Raw genomic sequence first — 5,674 nt, 5'->3', positions numbered from 1 at the left:
CATTAAAAATTAATGTAATTTTTCAACTTATGAAAATATAATAATTCCATAAAGAAACACCATGGAAAGCATCGATTTAAAAGTAGTGCTGTTGCCAGGAATAGCCATTAGGTGGCAGTGTGTTCCCACATGCATAGACCAGCGCTGTATAGAAGCAGTACATAAATCACTGAATAAACATTTTTTCTGCTGCTTAATGAAAACATCTGTGCATTTAATAAATATTGCATCGAATCCACTTCATCAGTTGTCCGACTTTGGTGCTCCGTTTCCAGCTCCTCCACCGACTGCAAGCGGCAAATCTCGCCGATCGGTAACATCCAGCCGCAGTCGCACGCAATATTTGTCAAGCATGGGGGAAACAAATGGAACAATAAAAATCCTCAGAAATGTTCACTTTGATTAATTTGCTCAAGCATGTCGCCAAATGACGTGTAACTTTAATTTGTCTATGCCAAAAAAATGTTAGACAATCATTTTTATATAATTAAAAATACTAAAATTGGACTGGAGAATGACAGCTAACCAGCCGCGACGCTTATTTTCATATTGCTGCGGCGTTGCGGGTAGCTCCGCCCACCCCGAAAGCGTATTGGACACAATGTGACGCTACTCATGAATATTTGATCAGTAACCACGGACGAGGAGAGACCGATGCGGTCAGGTAGAAAACGTCGGATATTATATGACAATTCTCTCAAATTCCACAATGACAGCCGTTAAGAACTCAGGCCTGCTGTCTATGAGATAAGCGTCACGGTAATCGTGAAGTCCTGAAAATACCGTTCAGGTATTTACCGTTCTTTGGTTTTACGCGCTTCACGCATTGTGTCGCGTCGCGCTCCGTTTCGCGTTCAGCGCAGTTTATTAAGCTGCGCGGAGATGCAAACATAAACACTTCTGTGAATATCAAATATCCCAGGAATCTGTTGCCTGGATGCAAATAAAACACTCATGAGCGCAGATTAAATAGCAAACAATGCGATGCCGAGAGATTCAATTGTTCTCCTGTCAGATTCAAGCATAACAGTAGTTCATTGAGCAACTTTAACTGTAGTTTCTCATGCAACCTCTGTTTGAGTCAGCCCTTTGCTTGAATTCGTATTTTTGCACCTGTTTTTAATTGATTTTTCTTACCCTTTTTTTTTTTTGCGTGATAGCAACCCAAACAGCAGATTCTGTGTAGTTTTACCACATCATGTCAAAGGCAGAATGTTTATGTGCTTTAGGTTTCATCTTCATTTTTACACTTGAGATGGTATCTCGTGATTCAGGCTTTGTGAAATGACCTGTCATTATATAAGCAGCGCTACACCCTCTAATTACTGGATGTAGATATATGTGGCCTGACTGACAGAGTAATGATGCAGTACAGTAACACGGCGCTGTAGCATATAAACACAGCGTGCAACACATCATTATATAGAGCTGTGGGCCTGCGAGCCTCTCGTGATTCAGAGCGAGTGGAAGTGTGGATGTGTGTGAATGGAGGTTTGTTTCAGGGGTCACAGTGTGCTGGATGATGACAGGACCACCGGAGCGCTGATCACACACAACTCACACAACTCACACACACACACACACACACACTCACACTCACACACACACACACACACACACACACCAAACACACACAATTCAATTTCAATGTAGGCTGCTTCATTATAATACGATTTCCAGTCACCTTTTATTTTTATTTTATTTTAATTGATGCAATATGCAATGTATATGAATAGGTTATAAGATATGAATATTCCATCAATGTGCACAACTGTATTTGTATATGCAATATAGACTATAAGATATGAATATTCCATCGATACACATAATTTTAATTGTGTTTTGATGCAATATTAGTATAATAGATTAATATATTGTTCTTATGACAAGAATGATTAATAAATATACACAATTTTATTTGTGTATGCAATATATTAATATAAAGGCTATAAGATATGAATTAACATGCACTATTCTAATTATTTTTACTGATGCCAAATTAGTATATAATATATCAAAATATAGGTAAAATATATTAATATTCCATCAATATGCATAATTTTAATTGTGTATATTGAGGCAATATTAATAAATAATATATTAACATAGGCTAAAAAAATATGAATATTCCATCAATATAGATCATTTTAATTTTGTTTATTGATGCAATATTACTATATATTAATATATAGCCTATGAGATAAGAATATTCCACACAATTTTAATTGTGTATATTGATGCAATCTTAATACTATATTAAACCTACATAGGCTGTAAGATATGAATCATCCATTTATATGCACAATTATAATTATGTATATTGATGCAATATTAGTATATAGTGTGTTATGATACATAGGTTATACTATATGAATATTCCAACACAGTTTTAATTGTGTATATTAATATATATTAATACATAATAATATATAGGATATAAGATATGAATATGCCATTAATATGCACAATTATATGTATGTATATTGATGAAAAAAAAAAAAAAATAGGGGGAAAAAAAGATTAGAGAGGACAATAAATACTAGGATGAAAGGTGCTTGTCGGGTGCTTATATAGTTGCTGACAGAACTAGCGGTGTGAGTTTCTCTGAGTGTGTCCTGAGTGACTCCACGTGAAGTAAACACACACAGTGTGATGGAGCTGCTGAAGATGCGCGTCTGAAACAAAAGCTCTGAGGCTCCTCCCTGCATGTGTGTGTGTGTGTGTGTGTGTGTGTGAGCTCAGCTCAGTAAAGCTTCATCTCTAATAGGATGAGCAGCCGCTCGCTCGTGTAGCTGAATGCGCCGCTCATTGTTCGCTTCGCCGTTCCTCTGCCGTTTCCGCGGATCGATCGGTCAGTGATCGGGATTTCTCATGGATCTATCGATGTGAAGACGCTGTCAAACGCGGTACGTAGCCTACATGAGAATAGAGATTGAAGTTGCTTTTCCATGCGATCGCGCGCACGCTGTTTATGATGAAGATGATGATGATGTTTAGAACGATATATTGTTTCTTTCTGTCGCGCGTTACTTTGATCTCAGGCGCCGAGGGCTGGTGACGTCACTCCGCTAAACTTCTCTAATGCGCGCTTATAAAGTCATTCATCAGCTGAATGCGAGTGTTGAATATGAGGGTGTGACGGAGAGCAAACAACATCTCCGTGCTTTACTGATTTCAATAATTGCACTCATCAGTAATAAGCGGCTGAGATGGAGATACGTGTCATCGCAACGGAATAAATGTGTGGTTGTTGTAGTTTTGCGTGAAGCGCAGGACTGTAGTTAGTCTGATGAAAATGATGCGGTTCAGTCATTTGAAGTTATGATTGAGTATTACTGTATGTCTCTCCAGCTCTGTGTGTCACAGTAACAGGTTTAAGTCTCAGTTATATAATTAGACTGTGTTCACTGATACCGAAGAAGGTCAGTATGAAACCTCATCCGGGGGTCTGTGAGGCCGGCCGCTCTCCTGTGACCCTGAGGTCGAGCAGGGTGTGTCCGTGTCAGCGCTCTGCCCGTTTCTACCACTTTACTCCCAAATGAACGCAATCCGACAGACTTCTTGAGCTGCGAGTGTCTGGCCGTAACAATGAAACAGCATCTGTTTGGGCAGGACGGCAGCGTTTAGTCCGTCTCAGCGGTGAGCGCTTGGGTCTGGAGGCTCAGAATAAAATAGTGTGTTTATTACTGTGAAGCTGCTTTGACCCAAACTGTACTTTAGAAATAAAATAAAAAATTAGTTTAAGGTCAAGTTTGTGAGCAGAAGTAAAGAAATCTAATGTTTTTGATTGAATATCATCATTGTGCTCAGTGATCAGCAAACTAAAATCTGAACTCTTCCTTCAGTCGTGCTGTTTGGAAGGAAGTGTTTGGAGCGGGAAGTGTTTGTCCTGTAAACACGAGTCTGATGACGACAAACTTCAGCTGGTGTCCGAATGATGAGCTGAATAATCACACACTGATGCTGACAGTGTGTGTGTGTGTGTGTGTGTGTGTTTTCTCACAGGTTCTGGGAGTTTGTGTTGTCATTGTGATGAGTGTGTGTGTGTGTGTGTTTGTGTGTGGTTTCCAGCGGCGTGAGAGAGAGAGAGAGAGAGGGACAGTGCATGTGTCTCGTCCCCAGGCCGGCGTTTGGCACTGCCTCTCTCATCTATTAATCATGGCGACTGCTTTCTTATTCTGTTGCCATAGTTTCAGGCTGAAACACTGTTGGTGTGTGTGTGTGTGTGTGTGTGTGTGTGTGAGGGGCCATGGGACGTTACAGACCAGCAGAGCTGCTTAAAGGGGCCACGCTGGACAATCATGTACAGACACAGACTGATAGTCTGATTGTTGCTCGTCACGCTCGTCCTGCATTTTAAGAATAAAAAAAAAAACACTGAGAAGGTACTGGTATTTTCCTGCCAGAACATTATCTGTTAAGTTTACAGACATTTCCTTAACCCTGTATTATGTTGTGGGTCAAACTGAGTTGTAGGAATTACTGGTTAACCGAGGATATTTTCTGTGACATTTTCTTTTTAGATTTACTATTTAGAAATAGTTCATGTTTTTTGAAAAAGAAAAGTAAAAAAAAAAAAAATTATCATACATTCTGGGTTTTTTGGTAAACATAAATTTCGTATGCAGAATTATTTGAACATAATACAAGAGTTAACCCTAAAACTAACACAATGCACAATTTAATCATATTAACGGTATGGTTATAGGATCATTTTAATCTCTGAACAAACATGTTTATGCTGCTGTACTCTGGATTCTGTAACGGCTGTCAAGCTCAGGCTCTACTTGTTTTAAAGGAATAGTTCACCTAAAATTATCATTCTGTCATCATTTACTCTCCCTCATGTCGTTCCAAACCTGTACGACTTTCTTTCTTGAGTGGAACACAGAAGTAAATATTTTGAAGAGCCTTGGAAACCAAACATTGACTTTCATTATGTGGAAAAAACACTGAGACATTCTTCAAAATATCTTCTGTTGTGCAGTCATACAGGTTTGGATCAACATGAGGGCGAGTACATGAAGATTTGAGCGCTGCCCGTAGATCCTCACCTCGCTGTGGTTGTTTTTAGGGAGTCAGACGCTTTAATCATGAGATATTCTCAACTCTCTGAATGGAGACGCTTGTCATCCCGCTGTGATTTACTGACCTGAGCTTCTGAACTACAAACACATGAAACGCTCTGAAGCGAGTCTGCGTCTTTGAACTTCATGAGATCATCTCTGAGGAGCAGGAGGAGAATTAACACAATGTTCGTTCAAAGTTATCTGCTCTGTTAACTTTGTTAGTAATGTTCATTCAAAAACATAATTTATACATCATTCATGGAACATTTTTCTCACGTATTTCAGTTGGATGTTTGTCTAAGATGGTTTAGAGAACATTCAAAAGTAGCGTTCCAGTAATGTTTCAACATAATAAAATGGAACGTTCCGCTAATGTTGACTTTAACATTCACATAACCAAAGAAAAATGTTTTTTAAAACATTTAGAAAACTGGACATTCAAGAGAACATTCAGAAATAATGTTAATGAAACGTTAGCAAAATATTCTTAGAACATATTTTTTGGGTGGCGTTATCTGGTCTTTAATAATGTTCTCAAAACATTAAAACATTATTTATACACTGTTCATGGAATGTTTTTTTGGTAATGTTGAGTTGGATGTTTG

At 38.5% G+C, this 5,674-nt stretch overlaps 1 protein-coding gene across 1 annotated transcript in view; it reads left to right on the top strand.

The window, feature by feature from the left end:
• Positions 1-2,702: 2,702 nt before the first annotated feature.
• The window catches only part of sema6a (sema domain, transmembrane domain (TM), and cytoplasmic domain, (semaphorin) 6A), a 75,913-nt gene continuing 72,941 nt past the window's right edge, over positions 2,703-5,674 (top strand). Inside the window, exon 1 of the mRNA XM_016538359.1 lies at positions 2,703-2,906. The gene's annotated coding sequence lies outside the window, so the exon portion shown is untranslated. The remainder of the gene's footprint in view (positions 2,907-5,674) is intronic.

The sequence above is a fragment of the Sinocyclocheilus rhinocerous genome, unplaced genomic scaffold (genome assembly GCF_001515625.1).
Source record: "Sinocyclocheilus rhinocerous isolate Xijiao unplaced genomic scaffold, SAMN03320098_v1.1 scaffold1931, whole genome shotgun sequence".
Classification (NCBI taxonomy): Eukaryota; Metazoa; Chordata; class Actinopteri; order Cypriniformes; family Cyprinidae; genus Sinocyclocheilus; species Sinocyclocheilus rhinocerous.
This window is presented reverse-complemented; position numbering and strand designations above follow the sequence as displayed.